The 13,441-nt window shown below is 35.1% G+C and overlaps 8 non-coding genes across 8 annotated transcripts; 7 read left to right on the top strand and 1 right to left on the bottom strand.

The window, feature by feature from the left end:
- Positions 1 to 1,578: 1,578 nt before the first annotated feature.
- On the top strand, positions 1,579 to 1,650 carry TRNAC-GCA (transfer RNA cysteine (anticodon GCA)). Its single transcript has one exon. It is a non-coding gene; the product is annotated as a tRNA-Cys (tRNA).
- Positions 1,651 to 3,232: 1,582 nt separating this feature from the next.
- Positions 3,233 to 3,304, top strand: TRNAC-GCA (transfer RNA cysteine (anticodon GCA)). Its single transcript has one exon. It is a non-coding gene; the product is annotated as a tRNA-Cys (tRNA).
- Positions 3,305 to 4,888: 1,584 nt separating this feature from the next.
- TRNAC-GCA (transfer RNA cysteine (anticodon GCA)) lies at positions 4,889 to 4,960 on the top strand. Its single transcript has one exon. It is a non-coding gene; the product is annotated as a tRNA-Cys (tRNA).
- A 1,585-nt stretch (positions 4,961 to 6,545) lies between these two features.
- Positions 6,546 to 6,617, top strand: TRNAC-GCA (transfer RNA cysteine (anticodon GCA)). The gene has a single exon. It is a non-coding gene; the product is annotated as a tRNA-Cys (tRNA).
- Positions 6,618 to 8,201: 1,584 nt separating this feature from the next.
- TRNAC-GCA (transfer RNA cysteine (anticodon GCA)) lies at positions 8,202 to 8,273 on the bottom strand. Its single transcript has one exon. It is a non-coding gene; the product is annotated as a tRNA-Cys (tRNA).
- Positions 8,274 to 9,735: 1,462 nt separating this feature from the next.
- TRNAC-GCA (transfer RNA cysteine (anticodon GCA)) lies at positions 9,736 to 9,807 on the top strand. The gene has a single exon. It is a non-coding gene; the product is annotated as a tRNA-Cys (tRNA).
- Positions 9,808 to 11,393: 1,586 nt separating this feature from the next.
- TRNAC-GCA (transfer RNA cysteine (anticodon GCA)) lies at positions 11,394 to 11,465 on the top strand. Its single transcript has one exon. It is a non-coding gene; the product is annotated as a tRNA-Cys (tRNA).
- Positions 11,466 to 13,050: 1,585 nt separating this feature from the next.
- TRNAC-GCA (transfer RNA cysteine (anticodon GCA)) lies at positions 13,051 to 13,122 on the top strand. Its single transcript has one exon. It is a non-coding gene; the product is annotated as a tRNA-Cys (tRNA).
- Positions 13,123 to 13,441: the final 319 nt, after the last annotated feature.

The raw sequence follows: 13,441 nt of genomic DNA, 5'->3' as shown, positions 1-13,441 counted from the left end.
GCTTTTAATGTATAGCATCACTTTGCAGTCTATACCTTGTTTGGGACTCAAGTAATGTAAAAACATACTCAAGTGGTAGTCAGGTAACAAAAAATGTTGAAATGTCAACTTAATACTTTACCTCAGGTAAGTACAGTATCAGTGGCAGGTTTTGACTGCTAATTTGATAGAGAATTATACAGGATAAAATCACTATACATGAAGGATGAATGCTTTATTCCTAACTAACTTTGATAAATAAGGGAGTATTGGGCATTAACATGGCAGAATTACAATTTTTTTGGTGCAGCCATGTTTTGAACTCATACTGATTTTGCAATTAGTCCATAAGGCATACATGCATTCAGAACATCTGAGCCCACTGACCTAAATATCAAATATTTTATTTTATTGCCAAAATGTATCTCAATCAGTTAGTTTTCAGAAATTATTAATATTGGTTTGGTAACAATTTGTATTTTAGATCAGTTTTGCTTCAATAAAACAATGTCACAACTGGATTTCAATAAATCCTACTCTGACTAGCACTAACTATAGTGGAACTTTAGGATGATTAAAGTTTCTTTTTGAGTATGCTCACAGATTATACCTGCAGTATGTGAACTCTCTATTTATGCCCTGACTAATAACTCCAAACCTTTACCATAAAGAAAAAGACTCATCTTCACCTCCTGCAGGACAAGAAATACAGTACAGTAACCTTTACAACAAGGCTGCAATGTGTATGGTCTTATAGTTAGAAAGATCAGGGGGTATAAATCAGTAGTTGAGACATTCGAGTGCATGTCGAGAGGTCCCTGGTTCAAATCCAGGTGCCCCCTATAATTTGCTTTTAATGTATAGCGTCCCTTTGCAGTCTATACCACGTTTGGGACTCAAGTACTGTAAAAACATACTCAAGTGGCAGTCAGGCAACAAAAAATGTTGACATTTCAACTTAATACTTTACCTCAGGAAAGAACAGTATCAGTGGCAGGTTTTTACAGCTACTTTTGATAGAGAATTATACAGCATAAAATAACTGTACATGAAGGATGAATGCTTTATTCCTAACTAACTTTGATAAATAAGGGAGTATTGGGCATTAACTGGGCAGAATTCAAAATTATTTGGTACAGCCATGTTTTCAACTCTGACTGATTTTGCAATTAGTCCATAAGGCATACATGCATTCAGAACATCTGAGCCTACTGACCCAAAATTCAAATATTTTATTTTCTTAGCAAAAATGTACCATGATAAAATAGTTTTCAGAAATTATTAATATTGGTTTGGTAACAATTTGTATTTTAGATCAGTTTTGCTTCAATAAAACAATGTCACAACTGGATTTCAATAAATCCTACTCTGACTAGCACTAACTATAGTGGAACTTTAGGATGATCAAAGTTTCTTTTTGAGTATGCTCACAGATTATACCTGCAGTATGTGAACTCTCTATTTATGCCCTGACTAATAACTCCAAAGCATTACCATAAAGAAACAGACTCATCTTCACCTCCTGCAGGACAAGAAATACAGTACAGTAACCTTTACATCAAGGCTGCAATGTGTATGTACTTAAAGTGAGAAAGAGCAGGGGGTATAGCTCAGTGGTAGAGCATTCGACTGCAGATCGAGAGGTCCATGGTTCAAATCCGTGTGCCCCCTATTACTTGCTTTTAATGTATAGCATCACTTTGCAGTCTATACCTCGTTTGGGACTCAAGTAATGTAAAAACATACTCAAGTGGTAGTCAGGCAACAAAAAATGTTGAAATATCAACTTAATACTTTACCTCAGGTAAGTACAGTATCAGTGGCAGGTTTTGACTGCTACTTTTTATAGAGAATTATACAGGATAAAATCACCATACATGAAGGATGAATGCTTTATTCCTAACTAACTTTGATAAATAAAGGAATATTGGGCATTAACATGGCAGAATTACAATTTTTTTTGGTGCAGCCATGTTTTGAACTCATACTGATTTTGCAATTAGTCCATAAGGTATACATGCATACAGAACATCTGAGCCCACTGACCTAAAAATCAAATATTTTATTTTATTGCCAAAATGTATCTCAATCAGTTAGTTTTCAGAAATTATTAATATTGGTTTAGTGACAATTTGTATTTTAGTTCTCTTTGGCTTCCATAAAACAATGTCACAACTGGATTTCAATATATACTACTCTGACTAGCACAAACAATAGTGGAGCTTTAGGATGATCAAAGTTTCTTTTTAAAAATGCTCACAGATTATACCTACAGTATGTAAACTCTCTATTTATGCCCTGACTAATAACTCCAAACCTTTACCATAAAGAAACAGACTCATCTTCACCTCCTGCAGGACAAGAAATACAGTACAGTAACCTTTACATAAAGGCTGCAATGTGTATGGTCTTATAGTTAGAAAGACCAGGGGGTATAAATCAGTTGTTGAGCATTCGAGTGCATGTCGAGAGGTCCCTGGTTCAAATCCAGGTGCCCCCTATAATTTGCTTTTAATGTATAGCGTCCCTTTGCAGTCTATACCTCGATTGGGACTCAAATAATCTAAAAACATACTCAAGTGGCAGTCAGGCAACAAAAAATGTTGACATTTCAACTTAATACTTTACCTCAGGAAAGTACAGTATCAGTGGCAGGTTTTTACAGCTACTTTTGATAGAGAATTATACAGCATAAAATAACTGTACATGAAGGACGAATGCTTTATTCCTAACTAACTTTGATAAATAAGGGAGTATTGGGCATTAACATGGCAGAATTCAAAATTATTTGGTACAGCCATGTTTTCAACTCCGACTGATTTTGCAATCAGTCCATAAGGCATACATGCATTCAGAACATCTGAGCCCACTGACCCAAAATTCAAATATTTTATTTTCTTAGCAAAAATGTACCATGATAAAATAGTTTTCAGAAATTATTAATATTGGTTTGGTAAAAATTTGTATTTTAGATCAGTTTTGCTTCAATAAAACAATGTCACAACTGGATTTCAATAAATCCTACTCTGACTAGCACTAACTATAGTGGAACTTTAGGATGATCAAAGTTTCTTTTTGAGTAAGCTCACAGATTATACCTGCAGTATGTGAACTCTCTATTTATGCCCTAATAACTCCAAAGCATTACCATAAAGAAACAGACTCATCTTCACCTCCTGCAGGACAAAAAATACAGTACAGTAACCTTTACATCAAGGCTGCAATGTGTATGTGTTTATAACGAGAAAGAGCAGGGGGTATAGCTCAGTGGTAGAGCATTCGACTGCAGATCGAGAGGTCCCTGGTTCATATCCGGGTGCCCCCTATTACTTGCTTTTAATTTATAGCATCACTTTGCAGTCTATACCTCGTTTGGGACTCAAGTAATGTAAAAACATACTCAAGTGGCAGTCAGGCAACAAAAAATGTTGAAATGTCAACTTAATACTTTACTTCAGGAAAGTACAGTATCAGTGGCAGGTTTTGACTGCTAATTTGATAGAGAATTATACAGGATAAAATCACTATACATGAAGGATGAATGCTTTATTCCTAACTAACTTTGATAAATAAGGGAGTATTGGGCATTAACATGGCAGAATTAAAAAATTTTTAGTGCAGCCATATTTTGAACTCATACTGATTTTGCAATTAGTCCATAAGGCATACATGCATTCAGAACATCTGAGCCCACTGACCTAAAAATCAAATATTTTATTTTATTGCCAAAATGTATCTCAATCAGTTAGTTTTCAGAAATTATTAATATTGGTTTAGTGACAATTTGTATTTTAGTTCTCTTTGGCTTCCATAAAACAATGTGACAACTGGATTTCAATATATACTACTCTGACTAGCACGAACAATAGTGGAGCTTTAGGATGATCAAAGTTTCTTTTTAAACAGGCTCACAGATTATACCTACAGTATGTAAACTCTCTATTTATGCCCTGACTAATAACTCCAAAGCATTACCATAAAGAAACAGACTCATCTTCACCTCCTGCAGGACAAGAAATACAGTACAGTAACCTTTACATCATGGCTGCAATGTGTATGGTCTTATAGTTAGAAAGACCAGGGGGTATAAATCAGTTGTTGAGCATTCGAGTGCATGTCGAGAGGTCCCTGGTTCAAATCCAGGTGCCCCCTATAATTTGCTTTTAATGTATAGCGTCCCTTTGCAGTCTATACCTCGTTTGGGACTCAAGTAATGTAAAAACATACTCAAGTGGCAGTCAGGCAACAAAAAATGTTGACATTTCAACTTAATACTTTACCTCAGGAAAGTACAGTATCAGTGGCAGGTTTTTACAGCTACTTTTGATAGAGAATTATACAGCATAAAATAACTGTACATGAAGGATGAATGCTTTATTCCTAACTAACTTTGATAAATAAGGAAGTATTGGGCATTAACATGGCAGAATTCAAAATTATTTGGTACAGCCATGTTTTCAACTCCGACTGATTTTGCAATTAGTCCATAAGGCATACATGCATTCAGAACATCTGAGCCCACTGACCCAAAATTCAAATATTTTATTTTCTTAGCAAAAATGTACCATGATAAAATAGTTTTCAGAAATTATTAATATTGGTTTGGTAACAATTTGTATTTTAGATCAGTTTTGCTTCAATAAAACAATGTCACAACTGGATTTCAATAAATCCTACTCTGACTAGCACTAACTATAGTTGAACTTTAGGATGATCAAAGTTTCTTTTTGAGTAAGCTCACAGATTATACCTGCAGTATGTGAACTCTCTATTTATGCCCTGACTAATAACTCCAAAGCATTACCATAAAGAAACAGACTCATCTTCACCTCCTGCAGGACAAGAAATACAGTACAGTAACCTTTACATCAAGGCTGCAATGTGTATGTGTTTATAGTGATAAAGAGCAGGGGGTATAGCTCAGTGGTAGAGCATTCGACTGCAGATCGAGAGGTCCGTGGTTCAAATCCAGGTGCCCCCTATTACTTGCTTTTAATGTATAGCATCACTTTGCAGTCTATACCTCGTTTGGGACTCAAGTAATGTAAAAACATACTCAAGTGGTAGTCAGGCAACAAAAAATGTTGAAATGTCAACTTAATACTTTACCTCACGTAAGTACAGTATCAGTGGCAGGTTTTGGCTGCTACTTTTTATAGAGAATTATACAGGATAAAATCACCATACATGAAGGATGAATGCTTTATTCCTAACTAACTTTGATAAATAAGGGAGTATTGGACATTAACATGGCAGAATTACATTTTTTTTGGTGCAGCCATGTTTTGAACTCATACTGATTTTGCAATTAGTCCATAAGGCATACATGCATTCAGAACATCTGAGCCCACTGACCTAAAAATCAAATATTTTATTTTATTGCCAAAATGTATCTCAATCAGTTAGTTTTCAGAAATTATTAATATTGGTTTAGTGACAATTTGTATTTTAGTTCTCTTTGGCTTCCATAAAACAATGTCACAACTGGATTTCAATATATACTACTCTGACTAGCACGAACAATAGTGGAGCTTTAGGATGATCAAAGTTTCTTTTTAAACATGCTCACAGATTATACCTACAGTATGTAAACTCTCTATTTATGCCCTGACTAATAACTCCAAACCTTTACCATAAAGAAACAGACTCATCTTCACCTCCTGCAGGACAAGAAATACAGTACAGTAACCTTTACATCAAGGCTGCAATGTGTATGGTCTTATAGTTAGAAAGACCAGGGGATATAAATCAGTTGTTGAGCATTCGAGTGCATGTCGAGAGGTACTTGGTTCAAATCCAGGTGCCCCCTATAATTTGCTTTTAATGTATAGCGTCCCTTTGCAGTCTATACCACGTTTGGGACTCAAGTAATGTAAAAACATACTCAAGTGGCAGTCAGGCAACAAAAAATGTTGACATTTCAACTTAATACTTTACCTCAGGAAAGTACAGTATCAGTGGCAGATTTTTACAGCTACTTTTGATAAAGAATTATACAGCATAAAATAACTGTACATGAAGGATGAATGCTTTATTCCTAACTAACTTTGATAAATAAGGGAGTATTGGGCATTAACATGGCAGAATTCAAAATTATTTGGTACAGCCATGTTTTCTACTCCGACTGATTTTGCAATTAGTCCATAAGGCATACATGCATTCAGAACATCTGAGCCCACTGACCCAAAATTCAAATATTTTATTTTCTTAGCAAAAATGTACCATGATAAAATAGTTTTCAGAAATTATTAATATTGGTTTGGTAACAATTTGTATTTTAGATCAGTTTTGCTTCAATAAAACAACGTCACAACTGGATTTCAATAAATCCTACTCTGACTAGCACTAACTATAGTGGAACTTTAGGATGATCAAAGTTTCTTTTTGAGTATGCTCACAGATTATACCTGCAGTATGTGAACTCTCTATTTATGCCCTGACTAATAACTCCAAAGCATTACCATAAAGAAACAGACTCATCTTCACCTCCTGCAGGACAAGAAATACAGTACAGTAACCTTTACATCAAGGCTGCAATGCGTATGTACTTAAAAAGAGAAAGAGCAGGGGGTATAGCTCAGTGGTAGAGCATTCGACTGCAGATCGAGAGGTCCCTTGTTCAAATCCGGGTGCCCCCTATTACTTGCTTTTAATGTATAGCATCACTTTGCAGTCTATACCTCGTTTGGGACTCAAGTAATGTAAAAACATACTCAAGTGGTAGTCAGGCAACAAAATATTTTGAAATGTCAACTTAATACTTTACCTCAGGTAAGTACAGTATCAGTGGCAGGTTTTGACTGCTACTTTTTATAGAGAATTATACAGGATAAAATCATCATACATGAAGGATGAATGCTTTATTCCTAACTAACTTTGATAAATAAGGGAATATTGGGCATTAACATGGCAGAATTACAATTTTTTTTGGTGCAGCCATGTTTTGAACTCATACTGATTTTGCAATTAGTCCATAAGGCATACATGCATTCAGAACATCTGAGCCCACTGACCTAAAAATCAAATATTTTATTTTATTGCCAAAATGTATCTCAATCAGTTAGTTTTCAGAAATTATTAATATTGGTTTAGTGACAATTTGTATTTTAGTTCTCTTTGGCTTCCATAAAACAATGTCACAACTGGATTTCAATATATACTACTCTGACTAGCACGAACAATAGTGGAGCTTTAGGATGATCAAAGTTTCTTTTTAAACATGCTCACAGATTATACCTACAGTATGTAAACTCTCTATTTATGCCCTGACTAATAACTCCAAACCTTTACCATAAAGAAACAGACTCATCTTCACCTCCTGCAGGACAAGAAATACAGTACAGTAACCTTTACATCAAGGCTGCAATGTGTATGGTCTTATAGTTAGAAAGACCAGGGGATATAAATCAGTTGTTGAGCATTCGAGTGCATGTTGAGAGGTACTTGGTTCAAATCCAGGTGCCCCCTATAATTTGCTTTTAATGTATAGCGTCCCTTTGCAGTCTATACCACGTTTGGAACTCAAGTAATGTAAAAACATACTCAAGTGGCAGTCAGGCAACAAAAAATGTTGACATTTCAACTTAATACTTTACCTCAGGAAAGTACAGTATCAGTGGCAGATTTTTACAGCTACTTTTGATAAAGAATTATACAGCATAAAATAACTGTACATGAAGGATGAATGCTTTATTCCTAACTAACTTTGATAAATAAGGGAGCATTGGGCATTAACATGGCAGAATTCAAAATTATTTGGTACAGCCATGTTTTCAACTCCGACTGATTTTGCAATTAGTCCATAAGGCATACATGCATTCAGAACATCTGAGCCCACTGACCCAACATTCAAATATTTTATTTTCTTAGCAAAAATGTACCATGATAAAATAGTTTTCAGAAATTATTAATATTGGTTTGGTAACAATTTGTATTTTAGATCAGTTTTGCTTCAATAAAACAATGTCACAACTGGATTTCAATAAATCCTACTCTGACTAGCACTAACTATAGTGGAACTTTAGGATGATCAAAGTTTCTTTTTGAGTATGCTCACAAAAAATGTTGAAATGTCAACTTAATACTTTACCTCAGGTAAAGTATTAAGTTGACATTTCAACATTTTTTGTTGCCTGACTGCCACTTGAGTATGTTTTTACATTACTTGAGTCCCAAACGAGGTATAGACTGCAAAGTGATGCTATACATTAAAAGCAAGTAATAGGGGGCATACGGATTTGAACCAGGGACCTCTCGATCTGCAGTCGAATGCTCTACCACTGAGATATACCCCCTGCTCTTTCTCTCTATAAGTATCAGTGGCAGGTTTTGGCTGCTACTTTTTATAGAGAATTATACAGGATAAAATCACCATACATGAAGGATGAATGCTTTATTCCTAACTAATTTTGATAAATAAGGGAATATTGGGCATTAACATGGCAGAATTACAATTTTTTTTGGTGCAGCCATGTTTGGAACTCATACTGATTTTGCAATTAGTCCATAAGGCATACATGCATACAGAACATCTGAGCCCACTGACCTAAAAATCAAATATTTTATTTTATTGCCAAAATGTATCTCAATCAGTTAGTTTTCAGAAATTATTAATATTGGTTTAGTGACAATTTGTATTTTAGTTCTCTTTGGCTTCCATAAAACAATGTCACAACTGGATTTCAATATATACTACTCTGACTAGCACAAACAATAGTGGAGCTTTAGGATGATCAAAGTTTCTTTTTAAAAATGCTCACAGATTATACCTACAGTATGTAAACTCTCTATTTATGCCCTGACTAATAACTCCAAACCTTTACCATAAAGAAACAGACTCATCTTCACCTCCTGCAGGACAAGAAATACAGTACAGTAACCTTTACATCAAGGCTGCAATGTGTATGGTCTTATAGTTAGAAAGACCAGGGGGTATAAATCAGTTGTTGAGCATTCGAGTGCATGTCGAGAGGTCCCTGGTTCAAATCCAGGTGCCCCCTATAATTTGCTTTTAATGTATAGCGTCCCTTTGCAGTCTATACCTCGTTTGGGACTCAAGTAATGTAAAAACATACTGAAGTGGCAGTCAGGCAACAAAAAATGTTGACATTTCAACTTAATACTTTACCTCAGGAAAGTACAGTATCAGTGGCAGGTTTTTACAGCTACTTTTGATAGAGAATTATACAGCATAAAATAACTGTACATGAAGGATGAATGCTTTATTCCTAACTAACTTTGATAAATAAGGAAGTATTGGGCATTAACATGGCAGAATTCAAAATTATTTGGTACAGCCATGTTTTCAACTCCGACTGATTTTGCAATTAGTCCATAAGGCATACATGCATTCAGAACATCTGAGCCCACTGACCCAAAATTCAAATATTTTATTTTCTTAGCAAAAATGTACCATGATAAAATAGTTTTCAGAAATTATTAATATTGGTTTGGTAACAATTTGTATTTTAGGTCAGTTTTGCTTCAATAAAACAACGTCACAACTGGATTTCAATAAATCCTACTCTGACTAGCACTAACTATAGTGGAACTTTAGGATGATCAAAGTTTCTTTTTGAGTATGCTCACAGATTATACCTGCAGTATGTGAACTCTCTATTTATGCCCTGACTAATAACTCCAAAGCATTACCATAAAGAAACAGACTCATCTTCACCTCCTGCAGGACAAGAAATACAGTACAGTAACCTTTACATCAAGGCTGCAATGCGTATGTACTTAAAAAGAGAAAGAGCAGGGGGTATAGCTCAGTGGTAGAGCATTCGACTGCAGATCGAGAGGTCCCTTGTTCAAATCCGGGTGCCCCCTATTACTTGCTTTTAATGTATAGCATCACTTTGCAGTCTATACCTCGTTTGGGACTCAAGTAATGTAAAAACATACTCAAGTGGTAGTCAGGCAACAAAAAATGTTGAAATGTCAACTTAATACTTTACCTCAGGTAAGTACAGTATCAGTGGCAGGTTTTGACTGCTACTTTTTATAGAGAATTATACAGGATAAAATCATCATACATGAAGGATGAATGCTTTATTCCTAACTAACTTTGATAAATAAGGGAATATTGGGCATTAACATGGCAGAATTACAATTTTTTTTGGTGCAGCCATGTTTTGAACTCATACTGATTTTGCAATTAGTCCATAAGGCATACATGCATACAGAACATCTGAGCCCACTGACCTAAAAATCAAATATTTTATTTTATTGCCAAAATGTATCTCAATCAGTTAGTTTTCAGAAATTATTAATATTGGTTTAGTGACAATTTGTATTTTAGTTCTCTTTGGCTTCCATAAAACAATGTCACAACTGGATTTCAATATATACTACTCTGACTAGCACAAACAATAGTGGAGCTTTAGGATGATCAAAGTTTCTTTTTAAAAATGCTCACAGATTATACCTACAGTATGTAAACTCTCTATTTATGCCCTGACTAATAACTCCAAACCTTTACCATAAAGAAACAGACTCATCTTCACCTCCTGCAGGACAAGAAATACAGTACAGTAACCTTTACATAAAGGCTGCAATGTGTATGGTCTTATAGTTAGAAAGACCAGGGGGTTTAAATCAGTTGTTGAGCATTCGAGTGCATGTCGAGAGGTCCCTGGTTCAAATCCAGGTGCCTCCTAAAATTTGCTTTTAATGTATAGCGTCCCTTTGCAGTCTATACCTCGATTGGGACTCAAATAATCTAAAAACATACTCAAGTGGCAGTCAGGCAACAAAAAATGTTGACATTTCAACTTAATACTTTACCTCAGGAAAGTACAGTATCAGTGGCAGGTTTTTACAGCTACTTTTGATAGAGAATTATACAGCATAAAATAACTGTACATGAAGGATGAATGCTTTATTCCTAACTAACTTTGATAAATAAGGGAGTATTGGGCATTAACATGGCAGAATTCAAAATTATTTGGTACAGCCATGTTTTCAACTCCGACTGATTTTGCAATCAGTCCATAAGGCATACATGCATTCAGAACATCTGAGCCCACTGACCCAAAATTCAAATATTTTATTTTCTTAGCAAAAATGTACCATGATAAAATAGTTTTCAGAAATTATTAATATTGGTTTGGTAACAATTTGTATTTTAGATCAGTTTTGCTTCAATAAAACAATGTCACAACTGGATTTCAATAAATCCTACTCTGACTAGCACTAACTATAGTGGAACTTTAGGATGATCAAAGTTTCTTTTTGAGTAAACTCACAGATTATACCTGCAGTATGTGAACTCTCTATTTATGCCCTGACTAATAACTTCAAAGCATTACCATAAAGAAACAGACTCATGTTCACCTCCTGCAGGACAAGAAATACAGTACAGTAACCTTTACATCAAGGCTGCAATGTGTATGGGTTTATAGTGAGAAAGAGCAAGGGGTATAGCTCAGTGGTAGAGCATTCGACTGCAGATCGAGAGGTCCGTGGTTCAAATCCGGGTGCCCCCTATTACTTGCTTTTAATGTATAGCATCACTTTGCAGTCTATACCTCGTTTGGGACTCAAGTAATGTAAAAACATACTCAAGTGGTAGTCAGGCAACAAAAAATGTTGAAATGTCAACTTAATACTTTACCTCAGGTAAGTACAGTATCAGTGGCAGGTTTTGACTGCTACTTTTTATAGAGAATTATACAGGATAAAATCATCATACATGAAGGATGAATGCTTTATTCCTAACTAACTTTGATAAATAAGGGAATATTGGGCATTAACATGGCAGAATTACAATTTTTTTTGGTGCAGCCATGTTTTGAACTCATACTGATTTTGCAATTAGTCCATAAGGCATACATGCATACAGAACATCTGAGCCCACTGACCTAAAAATCAAATATTTTATTTTATTGCCAAAATGTATCTCAATCAGTTAGTTTTCAGAAATTATTAATATTGGTTTAGTGACAATTTGTATTTTAGTTCTCTTTGGCTTCCATAAAACAATGTCACAACTGGATTTCAATATATACTACTCTGACTAGCACAAACAATAGTGGAGCTTTAGGATGATCAAAGTTTCTTTTTAAAAATGCTCACAGATTATACCTACAGTATGTAAACTCTCTATTTATGCCCTGACTAATAACTCCAAACCTTTACCATAAAGAAACAGACTCATCTTCACCTCCTGCAGGACAAGAAATACAGTACAGTAACCTTTACATCAAGGCTGCAATGTGTATGGTTTATAGTTAGAAAGACCAGGGGGTATAAATCAGTTGTTGAGCATTCGAGTGCATGTCGAGAGGTCCCTGGTTCAAATCCAGGTGCCCCCTATAATTTGCTTTTAATGTATAGCGTCCCTTTGCAGTCTATACCTCGTTTGGGACTCAAGTAATGTAAAAACATACTCAAGTGGCAGTCAGGCAACAAAAAATGTTGACATTTCAACTTAATACTTTACCTCAGGAAAGTACAGTATCAGTGGCAGGTTTTTACAGCTACTTTTGATAGAGAATTATACAGCATAAAATAACTGTACATGAAGGATGAATGCTTTATTCCTAACTAACTTTGATAAATAAGGGAGTATTGGGCATTAACATGGCAGAATTCAAAATTATTTGGTACAGCCATGTTTTCAACTCCGACTGATTTTGCAATCAGTCCATAAGGCATACATGCATTCAGAACATCTGAGCCCACTGACCCAAAATTCAAATATTTTATTTTCTTAGCAAAAATGTACCATGATAAAATAGTTTTCAGAAATTATTAATATTGGTTTGGTAACAATTTGTATTTTAGATCAGTTTTGCTTCAATAAAACAATGTCACAACTGGATTTCAATAAATCCTACTCTGACTAGCACTAACTATAGTGGAACTTTAGGATGATCAAAGTTTCTTTTTGAGTAAACTCACAGATTATACCTGCAGTATGTGAACTCTCTATTTATGCCCTGACTAATAACTTCAAAGCATTACCATAAAGAAACAGACTCATCTTCACCTCCTGCAGGACAAGAAATACAGTACAGTAACCTTTACATCAAGGCTGCAATGTGTATGGGTTTATAGTGAGAAAGAGCAAGGGGTATAGCTCAGTGGTAGAGCATTCGACTGCAGATCGAGAGGTCCGTGGTTCAAATCCGGATGCCCCCTATTACTTGCTTTTAATGTATAGCATCACTTTGCAGTCTATACCTCGTTTGGGACTCAAGTAATGTAAAAACATACTCAAGTGGTAGTCAGGCAACAAAAAATGTTGAAATGTCAACTTAATACTTTACCTCAGGTAAGTACAGTATCAGTGGCAGGTTTTGACTGCTACTTTTTATAGAGAATTATACAGGATAAAATCATCATACATGAAGGATGAATGCTTTATTCCTAACTAACTTTGATAAATAAGGGAATATTGGGCATTAACATGGCAGAATTACAATTTTTTTTGGTGCAGCCATGTTTTGAACTCATACTG

The sequence above is a fragment of the Pseudophryne corroboree genome, chromosome 1, assembly GCF_028390025.1.
Source record: "Pseudophryne corroboree isolate aPseCor3 chromosome 1, aPseCor3.hap2, whole genome shotgun sequence".
NCBI classification, from domain to species: Eukaryota; Metazoa; Chordata; class Amphibia; order Anura; family Myobatrachidae; genus Pseudophryne; species Pseudophryne corroboree.
This window is presented reverse-complemented; position numbering and strand designations above follow the sequence as displayed.